We start from the raw sequence: 25,181 nt of genomic DNA on the forward strand, positions 1-25,181 counted from the left end.
TGCAATCGGAGGATTAGTCGATCGTTTGGAGAAGGACTAGAACAGACAACAATGGCGATGGCGATGATGCGATCTGGATTTCAAGCATCACTTCGCAGAGGCGCGAGAATAGCTCCTTCTAAGAGGGGATTTGCTTCCTCTGCTTAGCATGATGATGCTCATGAAGCAGCAAAATGGGAAAAGAAAACATATGCTGGCACAGTATCGTGCACAATTTTAGCTATTGTCAATTTATCGAAGGGTCATCCCCACACTGAAGAGCCTCCTGCATACCCATATTTGCACATCCGTAACAAGGAGTTTCCATGGGGTTCAGATGGCCTTTTCGAGGTGAAGGAACACCATTAATGGGAAGTCATAAGTTGATATTTTTGAAACAGTAAAATCTGTTCGGATATTCCCCTAGCTTCCTCAAGTAAGGTGATTTTAAACTTTGACTGTGGCTAGTTATGTTGGTTTTTATCTTATTCTGTAGTCCAATAAGAACTCTAATTAGTTTATGGTGCAATTTCCCCAATTTGTCATCTTAGTTTCTTGCTTTGACCCTCTCTCGTTAATGGTGTGTTCAAACCCTAAATTGAATTTTTCAACCTCTTCTTCTCAAACCCTTCTTTTGTTCCATCAAATCATTTTTGGATCTTTGCATCCATCTGGGTTTCCCTCAGATTGCTTTTCCTACGCGGTGGAATCTGAACGTCTTGGTGGGTTTTTATCTATTTAATCTCTCGTGTACAGCTTCGTTCCACCAAGGTTTTTATTTCTGTTCGTTTCTCCAGCGTTTATCCCTGTAGAGTCACGAGAGTTCTTACACAAAATTGGGTTCTTGAAGTTGGGCCTGGATTCCAACAATTTTGCAAGAAAAAAAAACTGCAACGTTAAATTGGATTTTCCCCTCCTTTTGAACTACTTTCAAATCTAGTGTTTTGACTTGTTTGGAGATTAGAAGAATTGGAAAATTATAAGTTGTGATTCATGGAGATAAGAAGATGATTTGCAGGTTTTTTGTTGTTTGGTTTTTTTGTTTTTTTGCAAGGGCAATTTTGTCGGTTCATGTCATATTTTTAACGTTGTTACTAATAAACTAACAGAATGAGTGTAATTGTTAACGTTTGTAAACCTCAGGGGGTATGCAGAATTATCCAAAACTAGGGGGCAAAACTATCCTTTCATCAAACCTCCGAGGTGGTATGTGTAAATTATCATATATATATATATATATATATATATATATATATATATATATATATATATATATATATATATATATATATATATATATGTTGCAGTTTTTCTCCTATCTCTATCTTGCAATTTAGATTCAAATTTTTGTCTACTTTTCAATAATTAAAAAAAGAAGAAAAAAAATTGTGTCAGGGAATGTAGCCTACGCCCGCACTAAAGTCTATCTCTCTCCTCCCCCATACGAAAAGACAGCTCTATCCCTTTGTTTTAAGGAGGAGAGAGGTAGACACATGGGAGTGTTGATGTAGGCCACACTCCTTGACAGAAAACTCCTTCCCTTAAATAAAGAGGCAACCAACCAACTTAAGGTTTGATTATTGGCACTAATGTGACTGATCCAAAACTGCAGCTGGGCAGTGTAGGGAACTCTATCCCCATTTCCTATAAAACTAAAATCATAGACAGCTCTCCAATGGATCCGGCTCCTCTCCAGGGAGTTCAGCGCCCAGGGCACGCCCAGGGGGCATCTAAGGGTTGGGCTGTTCCGCACACATCTCGATGCATACCTAAAGATGTGTGCGGCACAGCCCAACAACTGGATACCCTCTGAACATGTTGGGCTCCCTGGGGAGAAGCTCAATCCCTCTCCAACATGGGGAATCTTGTCAGTTTAGCACTTTAAGAGCATGAGCATAGCGTGGATATATGTATTCCTTATGCTATACAATACAAATATTTATCACTTGAACTTCACTTTCTTTGTCTTTAGTACCCAAAACACGAATCCACACCAACCTTACTAAAGTTATGAGTGAATTCAATGTACTCTTACTGTGCACATGTTCTGAACAATTCACATTGATTCTTGTTTTTATTTTATCTTTTCAATGATGTATATCTGTCTGAATCTTCTAACAACTCCTACTCTTAGGCTATGTTTGGAATGCAAGAAATTGATTAAAAAAAAAAAAAAAAACATATTAAGACAGGCCATAATGAAGTTTGATGGTTGTTGACATTACATTTATGGGCAAGAGATCATTATCTGGGTCTGTAGCGCTTGCACCAACACATGGGCCACTGAGAGCACACGCAAAGCCATGAACATATGCCGTTTCCAAGGGAAGGGGGGGGGGGGTAAGGTGGTACTTTCACATGCTTCTATGCGCATCCGTGTTTAGGTGCAAAGTCAAACGACTAGGTAACATTCTTTTTCCCCAAGTTTATTTTCCCTTATGAGATTTTTTTTCTTCTTCACATCTATTTTGTCATGTGGATAGCTTGGTTTGGTCGCTATGACTGTTCGATAAATGGTTTTTTTTTTGGGATTTGCCAATAGTCAAATTTGGTGAACCATCACCCATCTGCTCCTTTTCTCACTCGGCAAAAGTTTGAGTAGTTTCAAACACCAGTTCTCAAACTGGTCAGTTAAACCAAGTTGATTGGAACCATCGACCTCGGTTCAAAAAGAACCAATTCATTGAAATTGATTGAATTTGCTTGAAATAGGCATAAACAAGAGAAAACCAATCGATTTCAATGAAATCAAAACCATATAATTGAATCTTGTTTTTTTCGATTTGTGCGTTTATGGGAATAAACAGCAGGTTGGGTTAGGTGGGCCCAAATTGGCCCATTTAGAGGTTTGGTGCCTGATCCAGCACAAGAGTATGGGCTTTAGTACTCCCTAGTGCCCACAAGATGTTAAGTTAGAGGTATTATTGGTGAAGCCTGATCTCAGTTTTAATCTACAAAGTATTCCTGATTTTTCGGCAGATTATTTCACCTTCGAAACACGCGTAATCGAACAAAAAGTGCATACGTCAGTCCGGAAGACACTGACTCCTGAAGAGTTGTTTTCTAGACCAGATTTGATAATACAATTCTGACTATAACCACTCATATTCATTTTCCATATTGCCTTGCTCTGAACCTTATCCTGTTGGCTCATAATGAAGATGGTATCATAGTCGACTCAAACACCCCAAACATTTCCCTGACCCAACCTTTGCTTTTCTCAAACTTACTAATTATATGTAAAATGTATGGCAAGCAACAACCACCATTTGCTATTCTAAGAGTACATTGTCTAAATTACCATATTACCCATCACTCTGCTTTTCCAATGTTGCCAAATGTGAATGCCTATTGATGAATTTTCAATTCCTTTTTGGTGTCAAATTCAACTGGAAGTGCTTTTTCTTATTAAAATTCTTAAAAGATAATTTCATTAAGCCCTCGTTTGGTTTGATGTGATCCAAGAACAATTAAATGGTAAACTCAAAAAGTATTAAATACAGAAACTAAAATTTGCTTTCCACGAGATAGGTTACGAGAAAGTCATTTAAAGTGGTATGACCATATTTAATATAGGCCTTCGGATGCTATAGTAAGGAGTAGTGATTTGATTCAGATTAAAAGAACTAAAAGAACTAGGGGCAGACCTAAAATACCTTAGGAGAAGTAGTGAAGAAAGACATGCATAGCTTAGACCTTGTATCAATGACCTCGAATAGAATTGATTAGAGGGCAAAGATCCATGTAGTCGACCCCATTTAATTGGAATAAGACTGTGTTGTTGTTGTTGTTGTTAGTGTTTATTTCCATTCTAACTAAATGGGGCTTAATGGAGCCAACAAAAAAATAAATCTACATGAAGTGACTCTACGTACAACTTAAAAGAAACAACTCAACTCAACCTTAAACCAACTATATGCGGTCACCTACATCAACCTCTTTTCTTCAATCAGCCCTATTCAAAGACAATAATGAATCTATATACATCAAGACATAACTACCGAATGAATCCAAACCCATAGCATTCCCATATGATCGTAGACTGATTCTTCATGCCGATCGATCTTTCTGCAATTATAATCACGCAACTAAGTTGATTGGTGTGTATGTAATGGTTGCTCTGCAATAGTATATAATTTTGATCCATAACATCAGCTTCCTTTCGTACTGAAATGGTCATGTGTAGTAGGTGTGCAACAGGATTGGTCCGTGTTTTCTTTTGATTTTAGGTTGTCATCTATTATGCTACACAGATGAAGAAAAAACTATATGGAAACTTGAAATACATAATAAGCAAGCCAAAATAGGTCATTATTTGTCTTTCAAATAACAAAACCAGTAACATATAATGCATACAAGAGAACTTGAAGATGATCTGATCTTCAATATTGCTCAAGTTAGAGTCTTTGTCCAAACCAATCCATTCTCATTTATCCAATGACAAACTTCTATTAGGCCTGGGCCAAAACCCAATAGCTTAAAAGCAATATGGTTTGGATTCCAAGTCGAAGTGTCATAATGGCATGTCATGATCACATGATTCACTTTCTTCCTAGCTTGTATTTCAACTACATAGACTTTTACTTTCGGTAAAATATGGCAATAATAGACTTGAAATGGGAAAGGCTGGCTATGACATAATGCTGGTGGTTCAGAGAAATTTCCATATATGAGTTTCACAGTTCCAATTGTGACATTCTCATAAGATCCTTCAATGCTCTCAGTACTCCATACACATACATGATGCCCTAATTTTTCGACAATAAAATCGATGAGATCTTCAGCGGAAGTCACACAAGTGCTTTGTTCATCTCGAATGGGACTTTTCTCACATATCTTGAGGGTGTCTTGAATATAATCATCCATGTTTGATTCATCCACTACACCAAACATTTTCTTCAATTCCTTAATCTTTGCAAAGGAAAATGGGATTTCTGATGCCAAAGATCGCGGTAAGAATGATTTATATGACATTAGGTCCCTTAGATCAGGGATAGACATGAAACCTCCCTCTTTCACCATTGACTCGCGAAAAAATGGCAATTCCGCTTGGCTGGCAGCTGACAAGGGTGTTTCATTTGGAAGATCTTCATAAACAACTTTGATTGCATTCCACTGGGCAATTGGTGGCAGGGTTGTATCGTCCATTGTCTTCTTCACTAAAGAATTTGTAGAACAAGCAACATTGGCCTATTTACAGAATGAAGGCAAGTGGAAAGCCAATTCATTTTCCTCCATGAGTTTCATAAAAAAGGCTGCCTGATGGAGGTTTAATGGAGAAGCCTTTGCAACTAACCAATTTGGAGGGTGTGAAAGACTAATATGCTCTTCCCAATATTGTGAGAAGGCATTTTTAGCTTGGAAACCCTGCAATTTCATGGGGAAAAATTAACAACCAAAATAAGAAAGATAAAATAGGAATAAACAACCACATTGGAATGAATGGATAATGGAAAACCATCATTTTTCTTACTCTAAAATATGCTATTATAAGAAATCCAAGCAAAAAAATGGAATGTGTCATAGTGGAACTGAAACAAAGAACTGAATGAGTTGCAGAGTTGGGTATGTGCCTTTATGGGAATGAGAATGAGTTGGGTTTGTTGCATGGAGGGGGGGGGGTTGTATTTGATTTTATATAGAGGGAAAATTTTAAAATACCAATATAAAAAAAAGGGAAGTTTTTGTTAGTACCTTCTTATATGGCTAAATGTATTCTGTAATTTTTCATTGGGCAAGAGATCTCTACTTGATCGTACAGTCTCTACACAAGCGTTTGGGCCAAGGGTAAGCATGGCTGGGTATTTACTCAGGGACAAAGACGTCATCTCATGCTATCCTGTGAGAGGGCATACAAAACACCACCAAGTAGAGATCTTTTCCACTTTCCTATATTACCATATGAAAAAGTGAAAAACTTCTCTTCTATGACTACTATTAAAGGTTTAGAAAAACTTCGAACAGCCTTTTGACACTCAAATTTTAAAATACCAAAATAACCCTTTAATGTGTAATTCTTAATTCTTTTGGGGTAAACTGTAATTCTTAATTGTTGCAGTCTAAGAAAAGCTTTGAGAACTTGACCATTAATGGGATACATGAGTACATGAGCCAAACCCCGGATGTTGTCAGCATCTAACATGATGATAGGTATTAAAATCCTCTGCAATACCGGCGGGGAGGCAGTGCACATCTGATGGCACAACAGAGGCCATGTGTGCCATGTGTGCCACTTGGCCTCTGCTGTGCCGTCAGATGTGCATTGTCGCCCCGCCGGTACTACAGAGGATCCTGGTCCAAAATCGAAAAAAGGTCACTAAAGAATTTTGTTACCTTTCCATTCAAATAATTGGAGAGAAAACCAAAGGGTCGAAGACCTGGAGGAATTTGGCTCATCTTTTGCGTTATCTTTGTTACTGGTGGATCCATGCGGATTTGGGGGCACCCGCGGTAACTCAAGGAAATTTTTTATGGTTGTATGGGTATTTTGGTAAATTACTTTTATATAATTTTACTATAAATTTGTAGTGAGAGATCTTTATCTGAATTCAATCTGTGAGAAGTGTAAGGACAAATGGATGTAACCTTTTTCTCCATTGATAGTGAAGCAGATTCCGTTTCACTGTGGACGTAGGCAATCTTGTCAAACCACGTAAATCCTGGTGTTTATTGTGTGATTGGTTGTTTGCGATTTTCATTTTTTTCTACATCGTTTTAAATAATCAATATTTCTACACAATTGATTCCCTTTGGTCATGGTTCAACAAGCTGCAATATATAAGTTGTGAGCAAATTAGATTCCCTTTGGTGAAATGTCCATGAAGTGCTTCAAAGTCGATGCCTGATGATACAAAAATCAGAAGGGACAACGATTTTGTGCCTGCCGAGTTCAAGGGGTAATTTTGGTATGTAAAGCTTGTGGGGAGTAAAGGAGGTAATTTAAGGTGGCTATGGTTAAGGCATTAGATACATCTCCCCCCTATTCAGCCACCATTTGGGCAAAAAATGGCCCCTCTTGGTTGTTGTAGATTCCCCTCCCCCTTGCCCGGTAGTGATAGATATTCTTGTAGTTGGTAGCTAAAATCTCATTGGATAGATAGGTAGGAGGACCAAAACAAAAAAAAAAAAAAATTCAGCCACCATTATAGGGTTCACAAACCTCTATTAAGTTTTAGTATATTCCTTGAAATGCCCTCCCGATATATCGTGCGCATCTGACTCCGCCACGATGAAGGGATTGGTTGTTTGTTTTTATTTAGGGTAAATTACACGTCACCCCTTAGTTTTCAAACGAAACTCAAATCACCCCCTGTATTAGACCCCAATATGACAAATTAGTCCCTACCGTTAGTTTTATGCTGTTAAGTGATGATGTCAGCTAGTTAAATATTCAATCCCTAAACTACCCTTAACATCCAATCATAGATTTTGAAGGGTAATATTGTAAATTTAATTCTAATATTTTAATACAAGGATAAAATAGTCATTTCACACCAATAACTAACATCAGACTAACACCGTTACTATAAGGGTGGACGGATGAATATTTTCCAAAACCAAGGGATGATTTGAGTTTCGTTTGAAAACCAAAGGGTGACGTGTAATTTACCCTTTTATTTAATTAACCTCACACAAACAATTTTCAAAGTAATAATAAATCACAAGGAAAAGTCAGACTCGACTAAAAATCAATTTGCTTTATTGTCAAAAAGAATTCTATGCAGCTCAACTAGTTTTTGCCAGATGGAGCTTTGATGTGGTAATTCTAACAATTGCATAATGGAGTAAATTTTGGATATGTGGCTTATCAAATTTCAGAGCCATAACCTCAAGGGGTTAGCGCAGCTGGCTTCGAGGGGACATGAGTCTCTACCTCAGGAAGTGAGGTCTCGTGATCAAACTTTCGCCGCTGCATAATTTCTTGGGGCCATCCACCTGAGGCTCACTACGGTCCAGAAGCTCCCGATTCGTACATGGCGTGGGAGTCATGTACAAGCCCAGGGGGATTTAGTCGGCCTAAATCTTACACCCTCTAATATTTTTAGCCATCAATTTGTTTTAAATATTTTTCACAAAAGTTTGACTTTCTAAATATTTAAATTAGGATTTGACGAATTGAAATCAGATCTGGTGAATTGCCGGATCCGAATCCGAACCGCCGAGACCAATCCTGATTCTTATTGATTTCTACAATCTTCTTTTGAATTACATTGGTTTCATGTTTACTTACCAAAAAAAAAAAAAAACACTGGTTTCATGTTTGATATTCATTTTCAATCAATCCAAATCACTCGTGAACATAATGCTTGATTGTATTATCTTTTTTTTTTTTTATGTCGGCCATGGCATACCATGAAAAGATCATCTGCAAAACGTAAGCAAGATAAAGTAGGGGTGCTTACGCTTTTGATATCGACCCAATGGAACTGTTCGAATCGTACGAACAGAACTTCGATAGGTACGGCCGGCCGGACTCGTTTAGGGCGACCCCCTTTTTACTAAACTACCCAGAACTTCTATTCCATGTTTTTTTTTGCCCTAAGGTTTTATTCCTTCAAGAACAATATTGCGGTTGCAATGGGGCTCTGGGTGAATATTTTCCACCCGTGTGAGAAAAAATGAATATTTACATGCTGGGGTGTTTACTGAAAAACCCACATACTATACTACAACAATTTGAAGATACTTACCTTTTGGTAGCAAGATCTCCAAGTTTATTGAATGAAAAACTCCAAAACTCGTTTTAAGAAATATTTGCTGCTTCTTCTCGATTCCGAGCCGCTATCAATTGAGCCATGTACGAATCGATTTGGTCCCTGATTTTGTACTCTTAAATTATATTTTAAAGCTTTATTTTGCCATATGATCAACTCCAATAGACACTAAACTTGATATTTAAGTAGGGTTACCTTGAGCCCTTGCCTGCCTATCAATTTGGCCCTTACCCATAAAAAATATTAATTTTATTAGGATTGAGTTTCCCTCCACCCACGGTAAATGGGATCCCATTCACCAAGAGGTGGGAGAGGGTGGGAATAGGAATTGGGAGGGTATTTTGGAATATACAAAAACCCGAGGGGTTTGTGAACCCAAGGATGGTGGAGGAAAACTGTCCATTTCATTAAGGGCAATTGGGTGTAAATCCATTGGACTTACATTTGTTTTGTATGCATGATATATATATATATATATATATATATATATATATATATATATATATATATATATATATATATATATATATATATATATATATATTTTGGATTAAATTTTTGTATGATACTTCAATCACGTGAGACCTAAATTTTTGTGATTGGTAGGCCTCACTATATTGGTATGTAAGGTCTGGTTATGGTTTTGTCCTTTTCCAGCAACACTATGTCATGGGAAGACTATGTGACACTCGCGGGGACTGAATACTTGATTCAAAGTCATTTTATGTGATGATAGTTGTAACACTGTTAAACAATTTGATGTATCACTTTAACATTTCTAATTCTTATTTAAGTTAAGGCATTTCAACTCTGTGATTGACTCCAATTAACAACATTCACATTTTACTACGAAATCCCCTATGCACCATTGCACCCAAGAAATGACATTTACAATACCCAAAAAAAAAAGAGGATAAATTACATGTCACCCCCTGGTTTTCAAAAGAAACTCAGATCACCCCCTGATTTTTGAAAAACCTCAAATCACTTCCTCTATAGGAACGGTGTTAATCTACTGTTAGTTATTGGTGTGAAAGGACTATTTTACCCTTGTACTAAAACATTATAATTAAATTCACAATACTACCCTTCCTTCATCTTCAACATTGGTCAAGGATAGTTTAAGGATTTAAATTTATTTAACAGCCTGACATCATCACTTAACAACATAAGAGTATAAAACTAATAGTAGGGTCTAATTTGTCATATTGGGGTCTAAACCAGGGGTGATTTGAGTTTTTTCAAAAATCAGGGGGTGATCTGAGTTTCGTTTGAAAACCAAGGGGTGATGTGTAATTTACCCAAAAAAAAAAAAGAAATGACATTTATGATCCAAAATTGTTGCTAAGATATCTAATACCAAAAAAATTACAAAATTTCAAATTTACAATTATACCCACTAAAACAATGGTATATGACATGCACAATCCAAAATGTTGTGAATTTAAACAAGTATTTCCCTTTTAAAAAGGTAATTGCAAACAAAAAGAAGAAAGAGTGACTAAGAAAAGTGTGTGAAGGGGACCCAGACCTTCCCCTTTTAAAAGGTTAAATAGATCCCAACTTAATACCTTAGAGATTCCAAACTCACAGAAATCAGGATGTTAGAATTTTTTTGAAAAACAAAGACTCATCAATGAAAAAGTTGATGGCCTGAAGTTTTGATTAATTAAGAAAATAATTTTTTTGTGAAGAACCTAAGCCATACATTTTTTAGGTAAAAAAACACCACCCATGTGGATGGCTCTAGGAACAATTCAAATTGCCGCTCGAGAAACCCAATTTAAGATTTTCGGGTCAAAATGCATGATCATGGAAAGAATTTTTTAGAGGAAAGGAAACAAAATTTAATAATATCAAGAACTGGTAAGAACAATTTAGGCGTAGAAAAATAACACAATTGTTATTTAAGGAAATTTTGGCAGTGGATAATTAATATACGCTTAATATAGCAACAAGCCAATTTTTTTTTTATAAGCTTTATGGCAAAAGTTTTTTTAGCTAGCAGACTCTAAAGAGCATTTCTAAAGATGCAATAAGTTTTGCCACATGGAAGAGTGATGTAGAAATTTTACCGTATTAATAATTAGAAAACAATCTACAGTTGGTCTCGTTTGTTAAATTTTAGATTCAGATTGAAGCATATACCCCTATGTATGGGCCGATTCACTTTTCAACAATCCATTTCTTTTTTAAAAATTACAAATTTTCACCAAGTTTTAAAAAAAATATTATGTCACTTGGACAATTCATTTTGGCTAAAACTTGACATGTGAGCAGGGGACCTTGGGCTTTACTTATCCACAAAATTGCAACTCTATACAATGTGCCATCTGGTAGATACTTGTGGTATTATAAAAATACCGATGGATTAACAAAACTTCTCCCAAAGTTTATAGACATGCATGAAGAAAAATATTACCTCTCCGCACTCTCATATTCTTTTCTATCCTCAGTACTTCAACTGAATGTCAATGCCAACTCAAATGATTATAGGCAACCTCGATCTCCTTACAAAATTTTGTCATACTCAAAATAGCAAATGCACCTTAGTCTAATGCAACCAACTTTGAACATTCAAAACTCACTTATTTATCCTTTTATATATTAGGAACCACATCTTCGAGTATACTCCTTTACAAGCTTTGCAAATGACGACGACTTGTTCTCTAGCAAATTGGCTGGGGAATCATATTCTAGTACAAGGCCTGCTTAAGACAAGAAAACATGTCAATCTGAGTAGGCAAACACTAGAAAAGGATGAGAAGTTGTATCATCGTATTCAACAGAATTTCTTTGATTGTGATGTATTATTTACTAGCTACTAACCATTATCGAGAAGCATGACCATATCGATATCAAGAATTGATGTTATCCTATGTGCGATTGTGATGACAGTAGACTCTGAAAAATGTTGAAGAAGTGTTTGCTGAATTAGATAGTCAGTTGCAGTATCCACTGATGCAGTAGCTTCATCAAGTACAACCACTTTGCTCCTCTTAAGTAATACCCGACCTAAACAGACTAGCTGCCTTTGACCCATACTCCAATTCTCTCCATTCTCAGTCACTGTAATAACCACCATGTGAAAATGGGTTAGCTATCCATGATCTTATTTTTCATCAACTTTTCTTCCCCTACTTCTTACAAGATAGGGATTGGGAGCTGGGGGGGGGGGGGGGGTTAGGTTGTACACTAAAAGTTAAATATATCGTACAATGATGTACTAGAGCAAGGATAAATCAATGTTGAGTAACTCTGGTATAGAATAAAAATATGAAAAAAAACCAACCTGCAGAATCAAGCTTCCCTTCTTTCTTTCTAATTACATCACCAAGTTGGCATCTATCTAAAGCCTAAAACAAAAAAAAATCCATGTCAACTTACCACCTTACTTGATTATTCAAGATTACAGAAGAGGTCGTTAAAGGTGAGCTAAACAAAAGATGAAATGAATAAGGAAAGGGTGCCAAGTGAAAATGGAAAACAACAAAGTAAAAGTAGTGCACTTCTCAAATCCCAAAGATGATCCAATGAATCTAATGAAATGACTTCAATATCTTAGTTGAAAGGATTTCAAAAATTGCAAAAAAAACAGGGAGGGGGGGGGGGGGGAGGGGAACCACAAGAAAGGAGTTTATAGAGATACATCTCCCAACCAATCAATTATGATGTATTTTTTTGTGTGTGTATGTGACTCATTAATAAATTGAATATATTTCCATCATATCTTTGTCACTCATTAAATATTATTCATCAGATGAAAAAAAAGATTCCCACCTCCCAGATTTGTTCGTCAGTGTATTCTTTAAGCGGGTCAAGATTGCTTCTTAAAGTACCCTCAAACATTGTAGGGTCTTGTGGAATGATGCTTAATTTTGACCGCAAATCATGAAGACCAATTTGGGAGATATTAATGCCATCTATCCAAATCTGACCAGCTGCAGGTTCTATCATACGAAAGAGAGCATGTATGAGAGTTGATTTACCACTTCCCGTTCTCCCCACAATGCCAATTTTCATCCCTCCATGGAAAGTGCATGTGAGACCTCGCAAGACAAGAGGAAACTGTGGGGCATATCGAACCTAGATACATATTAAATAGTTGAATCATGAAGATTAGAAAATTCCATAAGAGCTAGAAAAATTGTTCAACAACATTAGGCTTTAGAGGACATAATCCATAAAAAAAAAAAAATTAGAAAATAAGAAAGGATATAAAGACTTAAAGGAATCTGATTTGGCATTACTTGGAGATCAACAATATCAACTTTTCCTTGTGATGGCCATTCATGACCTGGCCTATGTTCTTCTACCAACAAAGGGGGTTCACTAGGGATGCATGAATACTGCAGTATTCTCTCAATAGATATGATTTTATTCTCAAGTGTTCTAATATCCCATAAAACCCCATACATACTGAAACCAAGCCCATATGTGACTGCTAAACCCGCAACACCTTCAAGAAAGAAAAGAAAACAAATCAAATTCAAAATTATGCTTTAATATGAGGAAGTAGTCATTGTTTTCTCTAAAGGATGAATTTATAAAATCTCAAATTTAAAATTTTACCAGGACTGAGTAATCCCTTCGGCATTGAGATCAAGAAAATCAAAGAGACGGCATATGTGATGGATGCCAACATATCCATACGGAAGCATAACCACTCCATCGCACCTGAGAAATGAAATTTGGGTCGGGAATACCCATCCACCAGCTTGAGGTTTGTGTCCATAAACCTCTCTTCTTGATCAAAACACCTAATTGTGGATGAACCTAAACTAGATTCAGCATAGTGTTGTATAATTGGAGCATGGCATACTCCGCCCAACCGTGCTAGTTCTCGTGATGCACATATGTAGTATTTCTATAAGATGAGGTTCACAAAAAACGAAATTAGATACAATATAAAAAAATGTGAAATGAATGTATAGTTAGTGAGAAAATGTTATGGGTTTTTTTTATGAGAAGTTTCATAATGTGAGCTGTGTATATTTAGATGGTTGATAAGTGACACCATTGCCATTAATGAAACTTTTGTAAAATATTTCATTCTCCGCTGAATGGTACTATCTATTATTAAATGTTGATAAAATTATATATGTTACTTGTATGTTGACTATCTTGAAATTTCTATCCCCAAATTCTTAATAAAAAGTTTACCAAACATGGACGTAATTGTGTGGTATCTATTAATTTTTTTTACTAAAAGTTAATCATGTTTTATCAACTTTTAAATTCAATTAATAACCACATTTGCCAATCCATATTTTTTTTTCAAATCTAAGTTTTCTTATGATGGGTTTGACAATATGATTTTATTTATAATCATCAAAAGCACATGAATATGCAATTTAGCATAAAAAAATGCAGTCTAGAGCAACTTAAGTACCTTTCTTAGCCTAAGTGCAATGATTTTGCATGCTTACCATAAATTGTAGCACACACACTTCATTGAAGAAAGAAAGGTGATTGTGAAGAAAAGATGGGAAAAAGAAGGGAAGTTAAAAAGTGAGGAAAGAAATATATTTCTTGTATATATTATTTATACATTCAAGAAGAATATTAGGGTTTAAATTACAACTTCCACACCCAAGTATATATACATCCATTACTAAATTTTTGTGTAAACAAAGAAAATTTTGAATTCACTGATCAAACAAAGTTAGAACCATGCAACTTTTATTATGGCCAGTTAACCATAAGAAAAATATGGTTGAGTGAAATTTCAATCATGAGAATTAAGTAGAAGTGACAATAGAATTACCTGGTACCAGATGCATGTCAGAGTCATTGGAATAAAAACTATTAACATTTTCCATGCAACTTGTAACATTACTGCAGCAGTTCCCAGGAATCCTATGCTTGACACAAGAAGTTCTTCCATTTGAAGTGGAATAGAGGTATCAACTACATTTTGATCCATGGAAGCCTATAAACAAAAATAGAGTTTATTTAAAATTTATAATTATATTAAATTTTATGGTGATCAAACAAGATTGTTTGGATCCCCAAGAGTAAATAAACATATTTACGAACCCGATTTAGAATCCTTCCACTCGGAGTAGAATCAAAAAATGATTGGGGAGCGTGGAAAATGCACAAATGCATTTTGTTGAAGAACACAGTGGCTGTCTTGTATCCAACAGTTACAATGAGCATGGACCTTATAAGTACACAAAGAGAGCTTCCAGGGGTCAAAGCAACATAAACATACATGAGAGTAAATCTCCTAACACGAGGTCCCGTATCCGCTAAAACAGGAGTACCCAACACCATCCAATAGCTACTGACTATTAAGAGAAGTTGAAAAAGCATTTGTGTCAGTAATATCAATGGCACAAAAGCCCCTTTATGTGTTGTAGTAAGATACTTCCAATAGACTGAAAGGCTAACTCCGCCCTTTTCTCTCTTTTCTTTCTGGACAAGTTGCCCTTCTGGTTCAACTGGTTTTTCTGTTTTGTAGTTTTTGGGATCCTTTTTTTCATCATCATGAGCATACTCCTCGCTACATATATTACCATCTTTTTCACCATTAGATAAATTATCCAAAGAAGGCCCATGTTCGGTAGAAATTAAGTCTACTAAAGCTTTTTATGTGCACCCACTAACTCTATAAAGTCAGTTCCTGAATTAAGAATTTCGTCATACTTTCCTGCTTGAGTAATCCTGCCATTTCTCATAACCTGTCAAACAAGAAAAGGTAAATAATCTCTCAAACCAGGTTGGGGGACTTGAAGTCTAAAAAGAATGATAACACATTCTCACCAGGATAAGATCAGCAGAATGTAAAAACTCTATTTGATGAGTAACATAAATTACAGTTTTTGAACTCAAAATTCCCAGCAAACACTCCTGTCACCAAAAAGTTTAGATGTTCACATTTAGACACTCAAGAAAGATTCTTGGTTACTTAAAAGTACCAAATAGTTATATGTTCTAATATAATTTTTTTTTTCAAATAATGAGTAACATCAAACCATAGTTTTATGCAAAAACTTGTATCACTCAATATCATGTTTTTGTATATCTTGTTTGTTTAGACAACTATGGTTTCATTTTCTTAGATTAATTTTTAGATCAAACTCAATTTTTGGTGAACAAAATTATGATGTAAGTAATGAGATGTATAGCTTCAAAACTAATTTATGACTACCTTAAATAGATGAGTTCCTGTATGAGCATCCACAGCACTAAAGGGATCATCGAACAGATAAATATCTGCATCATGGTACAAAGCACGCGCAATCTGGATTCTTTGTTTCTGCCCACCACTTAGGTTGATCCCTCTGTCCCCTATGATAGTTTGGTCTCCAAATGCACACAATTCTAGGTCCTTCTTCAATGAACATGCTTCAAGGATCATGTCATACTTTTCCTTATTCATACCCTTACCAAACAATATATTGTCTACTATCTTACCATTTTGTATCCAAGGTGATTGTGCAACATAAGCCTTCGTCCCATTCAACTTAACGACTCCAGATATCTTCGGAACTTCTCCCAATATGCATGAAAGTAGGGTTGACTTGCCTGATCCAACAGAACCACAAACAGCTACTCTCATACCATGACATACTCGAAAATTAAGATTTTTTAAGGTGAGATTAGGCGAATGAAGGTCCCAAGAGAAATTCCCATTGACAATCTCAACCGCAATCTCAGTACCATCTCTTGGAAGCTTTTGTACTATATTCGGATGAAGATCATCAAGACAGAGGAATGAGGCTATCCTGTCAAGGGAAACTTTAGTTTGAACTACCATGGAGATTGTATCTGGGAGAACACAAATGGGCACTTGCAATATCTCAAACGTTGCAAGTGCAGATAGAATCTTCCCTGACTCTAGTGGAATTCCTATTAGCATACAAAACCCAAAAGTAGCCATGGATACAAACATGGGACCAGACAAGTAGACAAAGGAAATCATAGTTGATGAATAAAGTAACTTTTTTAACCATCTTGTTTCAGCATTCCTAAGCTCAATTATTTTATCCAAGAACTTTATCTCCCAGCCTTGGAGCTTGAGAATCCGCATATTCCTCAGAGCCTCAGATGTCACCTTCATTCGTTGATCCTTTGAATTCATCAATTCTCCCTGATATTTCTCTTGTAGTTTTCCCAGAGGACCATTTGCTAATGATAAGATCATTATGACAATAAAAGCTCCAAGTGAAGCGAGCCCAAAGCTCTTGTACAAGATCAACAATGCTAGAACTAACTGAATAGGCACTCTCCATACATTGTGCAAGTACCAACTAAAAACGCTAATCCTCTCAACATCAACACTCATCAAATTAATGTTCTCCCCGCTAGTGTGACCCTGCTTTGATTGGCTTGAAAGTTTGAGAGCCTTCTTATAGATTATCAAGAACAATGCAGCACGAACCTTAATTGCCATCTTTCGCAATTGAAAGAACAAATGCCTCTCTGAGAGTCCCCTTATGAGCTTTGAAAGAAAGAAGGTAAACACTAGAGTATAGCCTTTATATTTTAGTTGTTGAGAGCTATTGAGATATTTAACAAAAGCATCAATAAGATAAGGTCCAACATACGAAGCCAATGTGCATACAATGGAGAATAGAGTCGTCAATAGAATTTCTTTCCACGTTGACAGAATCAGTGCTTTAACCAGCTTGATTGTGCTTACCTGACCACCATTATTATCTGATTCAAGTTTATTTTGGAAGCAAGCAAAGACCACCTTGGCGCTATCACAATTGGAAAGTTGAGGAACATCTTCAAGGTCTAGTGCTTTTTTATACCCGAGTGCTAGCAAAGGGCCCATCCAAGAGAAAGTAAAAGTACTAAAAAGATTGGCATTTGCATAAGGAGTGACACTACTATCTCCACTGACACTTAATCCTTGTTTATCATCATCCTTGCTTCGTGTAGAACTGCTTTTCAAAAGAGGCTCCAAAAGATGGGGATTTTCATCTTCTCGTTCCATACCATATAACCCAACATAACTACAGAACAAACTAGCAATAGTGGAGATAGCATCGGAGACCCATATCACGAATGGTATGGAAAAATGCTTCGAATACAAACCAAAATGTATCATAAGATAGGTAGAAGACATTAGGCAGTAAAAGACCCACCAAATCCTTAGTAGAATGGGGAACCTGTGTTCACTTGAATGAGAAAACTGGATGTGCAAGTAAGCAGAGATTACAAACCAAGTGAGAGTTTTGAATGCAAAATCCAATTCGAAAAAAAACTTTAGATCAGACCAACCATGTCCATGCCCAGAGATGTAGTTTAATACACATAGAAAAAGATTACAGAAAGACAAACCCATACAAGATACAAGGGCTGACCAATAGTATAGAAAGTATGTATTCTTCAACATTGGTTTTGAATTTTCAAGGGTAGGCATTGTGGGCTTCTTGCAAACCCAGGAAATGAATAACACTAATAATAAAATGAGGTGTGAAGAAGCAGAAAACCCATGCAGGAAAATGGTTGTAGAAGATTCCGAAGAAAATATCCACATATTCATACCCTTCTTTGATTCTTCAAAAACTTCCATGTTTGCAATTTTTTTTCCTTCTATTTATAATTTGGTGGTTTAACTTAGATAGATCCAATGCCAATCCTATCAGCTTTACCACATTTTGAATCGACGCAAGCCCATTTGTAAAATGTTGTGGAAACTCTAGCATCTAAATACAAACCATTTTCACCTTAATTGTCCCAGAAAGGCTTAGATCGATATTGGAGTCTCAACATCACCCTTAGATATAGTTGAACCTGCTAATGAACCAACAAAAAAAAACTATTGGAAAAAAAATATAAAAAGCTGGAGAGTTGGAAAATTTTATAGAAATATAAAAAATGGAAGTAGCCATAGATGTATATGATTTAGTCCATTTTCAATTAAGAACATCAATAGAGAGAATAAAAACTAAGTAATTTGAGATGAAATAGCCCAACAAATATTTTAGAAATCAACAAATTGGAGCAAAATACAAGGTATAGAATTTTGTATCATAAGAATACCAAGTGATGCATTGCATATATTTCTATAGTGAAATAAAAAGAAAATAAAATTGAACTTTCAAAATAACAAATCCATAAATGAAGTTCCAAATAATGTAATCATAGAAACAACATTAGCAACATAATTAACCTGTGAATAGAACTGCAAAATATTGATATACAATAGCCTCTACAAGAACCTTACCAAACCATTGATAGCAACTTGAAGATCATTGAATTTGAGTGGGAAAATCCTAATTAAGGACACAAAAATTGCACTAACCACACTCAACTTCATTTTATCTATAGAGATCATTACTCATTGGTTGAGTTATTCACCCAGTCAAGTGACTCATTTTAATCCATTTCATATGACCAATAAAAAATCATTTATTCTATACAATAGTCACAATATTCTTGAGCGCTAGTTATACTTACACTACTGTCATTTATGAGTCATGACTCGGACTATGCAAGACAACTATTAGAATTCTACGACATGTGTGTTTTTCAGCTAGCCCTGGTAACAAGTATAGACTAAAATTTTTCCAATCGAATAATTATCACTTCCAATTCACTGTTTGCTCCAATTTCCTCCAATTCCTCACATAGGAGCGAAAATGACCACCCTACCCCATCTTGGGCGGTGTGTTCAGGCAGGTGATAGGGTGGTCATTTCTGCCCTTATGTGAGGAATTGAAGCGGGTAGCGAATTGGAGAGGATAACTGTGAACAAACCACTTAAAGTTTATAGGATGTAGGTCCAAAATTGTCAAAATGATTTCAACTTTTTTAAAGACAAGCAGCTGCCATGTTTCAAATAAAAAAAAAAAAAAAAGCAGCAGCCATGTTTCATTGATGATCGCAAACCTTGTTTTAAACCTTACACCTAGCTTTTCAACCTTACAAAGTCTCTATCCTGCTCAACAGAACCTGAAGAAAACAGAAATCCCACATGGGTTCTCTAGAGAGCGAGAGAGAGAGGGAGAGAGAGAGAGCACCTTGATGACGACGAGGCTTCATGAGAGAACTTGGACCGTGGCCTTTTCTGGTAGGTTTAAAGATAAACTCAACATGGAAGCACCCTGGATGATGAGTTATCGGTGAGCATGCAGAGGGAGCATTTCTAGTTTACGAACGGTTTGACTTTGCCAAATGACTCCCGACTTCCTGTGAAATAGGAAAATTGGTGGGTCCCGTATCCTCTAAAACCAAGGGAAATTAAAAGCGATCCCCTGTGAAATAGGAAAATGGTGGGTCCCGTATCCTCTAAAACCAACGGAAAAGGTAATCGATCGATCATTCATGGACGCGGGTTCAACATCATATTTTTGGCATTTCATCGTGCTGAAAGGGAAATAAATAGGTATGGCGATTGAAGAACGTTGAGACTAGGGATGAAACAAGACTGCATATTATTTTTAGACTCGTCATTCTCCGGTCCAACCTTGAGTCCTATTAGCTCAGCTCTAGTCCAACCCCAGCCCAATCCTAGCTTAGTGTCGGGCTCCGCTCCAAGGACCTTAGCGCCTAGGGAGTGCCCAGTGAGGCATACAGAGGCACTGAGCTGCTGGGCACAAGGGAATGTGTGCCCAGCGTGCATCCCAACGCACCCAACACTGTTGGATGCCTTCCTGGGCACTTCTTGGGCGTCGGGCTCCTTGGAGAGGAGCTGGATACCCTAGCCTGGCCTTGATTGATTTTGATCAGGTTGGTCCTGATTTTTGCTAGGGTCGGGCTGTCCCCGATTGACCCTAGCTATCATCCTAGCAAATGTGCAAAACTTTATAGTCGTCAACTCACTATAAAACTTGACTCCACAGTCTCTACCCCCTACAAAAGAAAAAATGCAGAACAAACTCTAAAGATTTTATACTCGCATCAATGCCATGTTTTTTTTTTTTGGATGAATACATCATGGCCATGTTTGTTTGTTAGAGAAAAATAGAAAAGATAAAAAAGGGTGGAAAACTTATACTTCTTCTCACAAAGTACCACAAATATGGCTGTTTGATTATTTGAGGTGGAAAAATTACTAGACAAGTTCATTAAATGCATTTATTCTTGTCTGATGATGCGTTACTCTACTTTTTCTCATCCGCTCGCTTTCAAAAAGGAAAAGTTCATTTTGCCTGCTCCGACAGTATAATCTAAAATTCGAGTGTCAAACATACTGTCACATGGCAGTTGTAACTTGCCCATATTGCCTGCTCCGGCAGTATAAGCTTTCAGCTACCCCATTTCTAGAGATTATTACCAAAAGATTTAAAATAGACTAGAAATGGGTCAAGCTAGCCTGGTCCCGTTTTAGAATCGCGTAGGAAATACCACCCAACAAAAGGAAGTACACAAAATTTGTACTGTTATGGTTCTAAGTGAAATTGAATAATGAATTAGTAATTTTTTATTAAAAGATGTAGTAAATTTTTATTTTGATTTGATCAGAATTTTTTTAATTAAAAATTTTTTTGTCTGATTTTATGCACAAGTAGAGTAAGGGCACTAAAGAGGTTAACTTTAATTAAATAGACCAAGTTGCGTGGTCCCTGCATCAACACAAGGCCAAAGGGAACGCATGCACAGACATCCAAGGGGCCAGACACGTTCTTTTTCCCCATTCACTATTAGTCCATTTGGAAAAAAGGTTACCTGGTCCCAAGAAAATGGCTAGAATAGGAGGAAGATTAGAATTAATGATCTCTTGATCATAATTATACATGATAATTTAGTTTGAGAGGTTCTAAACGGATCTATAATTTTAAGTTAATTTCTTAGATTGCTAGATTGGTTAAACCTAATAATAAACTCATTTTGGATTAGATCAACAATACACAAAAGGTCCTAAACACGCATCATGCTCTAAGCCAAGAAATTGTTTTTAAATTGATAAATGTTCTCCCTTATCAAAATGAATCCAAGAATGTTATCAACAAATTAATTTGTATTAATATTGACTCCAGAATTAACCAGACTCATATTGATTCCGCCAAACTCGATTGGTCTTAGGTGGGTGAAATGACTGGCCCGCCTCCCCTGAATGATCGAAATGATCATTCTATCCCACCCCATGTGTCTAGGTGCAGCCTGCATCCCCATGCACTCCAGAGAACATCGTCCCATAAATAAATAAACCAAACAATTGTATAATGCTGAGTCACTGCTTAGTCACTAGCTAGTAGCTTTAGTTAGTTCTAGTTTAGTATATTAAATCATGGTTTACGAAGAAAACGTGTCCATCTATTATAATAAATATTCAATTATAAAGAATGCCAGGGGATACTAATATTTCTTTTTTTTTTGGTGAAAAGGGGGTACTAATATTTCAATCATCCCATCAGATGGAGTCTTTTCTTACCAAAAAAAAAATCAGATGGAGTCTTTATCATTAATATTAATGAAGATTAACATCAAGTCGTCAAGTGGCAAACAAAATATTACCATATCAGACTTAAGATGTGACTGATTAAGAAGCTAAATGATGTAGATTATATGACAATTACAAATTTTATTACATTATTTGGTTTAATTACCTAATTTAATGTACGATATGGTCCTAATAATGTGGAATGCATGGAAAATGCACGATATATGGCTGACATATTTTATTAAGAGTTGGGATAAGGCTTAGGTTTTTTTAATTTTTAATTTTTTATTTTTTAAATGAAAGTGTAATCACACAAACCACACACCAATCCCAAAAGGTTAATCGATTTTTAGGATCGTGGAATGACGGATATACATAATATACATCACACTTGCACACCCGATGTGGGATTAAAGCCACACACGAATTTTTATCTTCTGTTGTTCGTTGCCCGAACAACACAGTGTTGTCTCTTCACATGGAGCACAAAATGACCGCTTAACCTCCTTCGGGCAAGGAGGTTAAGCCGTCATTTCGTCCCCATGTGAGGGGACAGCAGGTGGTGTTCGGACAATGAATAACAGAGGATAACGATCCAACCACACGCCCCTTCTCTCTCTTTTTTTTTTTTTTTTTTTTTTAAATGAAAATATAATCACACAAACCACACATCAATCCCAAAAGATTAACCGACTTTTTGGGATAAAGCTTAGTTGAGTTGAATTAAAGTTTTGACTTTTGCTTAAAAGGAGATTTACGAAATGTTTTTGTTGTCTTTTTGAAACTCCAACATTTTTAATAAAGAACCATAATAATTTATGAAGGAAACCCATAGGAAAGAGCCTTTGTAATTTATTAATAAATATATGTCTCCTCTCTTCTTTCTAGCACGTGGATGGATGATGTGGTCAATTTAAATCCATCCATCCATTGGTAATTAATTTTTTAGCTCGATGACGTGTTTAATTAATGTCATAATCAAATCACTAATCTTAATACTTATATTGTATTGGGTCTTCTCTTATCATAAGTATTTCATCTACTTTTAGAGGTAAAATAGGAAAAGACACATAAGTATAATTACATGATAAATTGAGATTAAACCAATAAAAAATTGAAACCAAAGGAAAACCGATGCACCTTCATTGAATCATGTTTTGGACTCACTCATTCTCACATCAAAATTAGTAAAATTGAACTAAAACCAATCCAAACCGATCAATTGACACCCTCAGCTATTGGGTTCTCATGTGGAGATTCAAGAGTTATGACATAATGACTTTTTTTAACCCTAAAAAACAACACAACGCATGACAAAGAAATAGATGCAATAAACGCCCAACAAAGATATTCACACCCCTAGCTCGGTCCATGCGGGTGACCCAATCTTTGCTATAAATATATTAGCCAAAAATGGAAGAATAAAAACGATGAGTTGGTGCTAGATGTTGATTAACACCAGTTGTGTTCTCAACATGGATTAGCCTGGTATATTATTGTTTGACTAAAAAGCTATAACATTAAATTAAGCTCTGTGTTTTGGCAGAAAATTATACTTTTAGATTCAAAAAACAAAACAAAGGACGCATTCAGTGCACGAGGTTTTCATCACTTCGGGGTCTGAGAGGGTCATATTGTACGCAACCTTACCCGTGCTTTCACAGTTATTATTGCAGAGAGACTGTTTTGAGAAATAAAATTAATAATAAAAAATGGGCAGAAGATGCCAATACAACAAAAATCAAGGATAGAAGTCCAGTTTGAATACAATACTTATGCAACCATATGAGGTTCTTTTCCTGGTTTTGTTGGTTAGTGAGGATGATAGGTACAGATTTTATATAAAGGGGTTCTTGATTGTTTTTCATTTTGGTTTTAGCTTTAGCGGATGCGATTGGAAAAAACTGATATGTAATGGTAGTGATTTATATGTGGGTCCAGTTTTGGATAATTCTACGTACCTCCTGAGGTTTACAAACGTTAACACTTACACCCATTTTGTCAGTTTATGACTAACAACGTTAAAAATATAATATGAACTGACAAAATTGCCCTTGCCAAAAAAATAAAACCTGCAACTCATCTTCCCCAAATCGATTGTTTTGGGGAAGATGAGTTGCAGATATGGAACACATACACATACCTCCAGGTGTGGAACACATACCTGCAATCAGAGGATTAGTTGATCGTTTGGAGAAGGACGAGAAGAGACGACAATGGTGATGGCGATGATGCGATTTGGATTTCAAGCATCACTTCGCAGAGGCGCGAGAACAGCTCCTTCTAAGAGGGGATCTCTGCTTCCTCTGCTCAGCACAATGATGCTCATGAAGTGGCAAAATGGGAAAAGATAAAATATGTTGGCATAGTATCGTGCACAATTTTAGCTATTGTCAATTTATTGAAGGGTCATCCCCACACTGAAGAGCCTCTTGCATACCCATATTTGCATATCCGTAACAAGGAGTTTCCATGGGGTCCAGATGGCCTTTAATTTCGAGGTGAAGGAACACCATTAATGGGCAATCACAAGTTAATTTTTTTGAAACATTAAGATCTGTTCGAATATTCCCCTGGCTTCCTCAAGCAAGGTGATTTTAAACTTTGACTGTGGCTAGTTGTGTTGGTTTTTAGCTTACTCGATCTGTAGTGCAATAAAAACTCTAATTAGTTTATGGCGCAATTTCCCCAGTTTGTCATCTTAGTTTCTTGCTTTGACCCTCTCTTGTTAATGGCGTGTTCAAACCCTAAATTGAATTTTTCAACCTCTTCTTCCCAAACCCTTCTTTTGTTCCATCAAATCACTTTTGGATCTTTGCATCCATCTGGATTTCCCTAAGATTGCTTTTCCTACGTAGTGGAATCTAAACATCTTGATGGGTTTCTGTTTGTTTAATCTCTCTGTTCTGCTTCGTTCCACCAAGGTTTTTATTTCTCTTCGTTTCTCTAGTGTTTATCCCTGCAGAGCCGCGAGAGTTTTTACACAAAATTGGGTTCTTGAGGTTGGGCCTGGATTCCAACAATTTTGCATGAAAAAAAATTCTGCAGCCTTAGATTGGATTTCCCCTCCCCCCCCCCCCCCTCTTGATCCCCTTTCAAATCTTGTGTTTTGATTTGTTCGGAGATCAGAAGAATTGGAAAAT

General features: G+C 36.3%; 2 long non-coding RNA genes and 2 pseudogenes across 2 annotated transcripts; 2 read left to right on the forward strand and 2 right to left on the reverse strand.

Moving 5' to 3' along the window:
- On the forward strand, positions 1 to 537 carry LOC122646796 (annotated as a pseudogene).
- A 68-nt stretch (positions 538 to 605) lies between these two features.
- On the forward strand, positions 606 to 19,035 carry LOC122646800. The gene is made up of 3 exons (XR_006330697.1): positions 606 to 739; positions 5,574 to 5,581; positions 19,023 to 19,035. It is a non-coding gene; the product is annotated as an uncharacterized LOC122646800 (long non-coding RNA).
- On the reverse strand, positions 4,838 to 5,579 carry LOC122646799. The gene is made up of 2 exons (XR_006330696.1): positions 5,453 to 5,579; positions 4,838 to 5,346 (listed from the first exon to the last, which is right to left on the reverse strand). It is a non-coding gene; the product is annotated as an uncharacterized LOC122646799 (long non-coding RNA).
- On the reverse strand, positions 11,053 to 17,537 carry LOC122646794 (annotated as a pseudogene).
- Positions 19,036 to 25,181: the final 6,146 nt, after the last annotated feature.

The sequence above is a fragment of the Telopea speciosissima genome, chromosome 11 (genome assembly GCF_018873765.1).
Source record: "Telopea speciosissima isolate NSW1024214 ecotype Mountain lineage chromosome 11, Tspe_v1, whole genome shotgun sequence".
In the NCBI taxonomy this organism is placed as follows: Eukaryota; Viridiplantae; Streptophyta; class Magnoliopsida; order Proteales; family Proteaceae; genus Telopea; species Telopea speciosissima.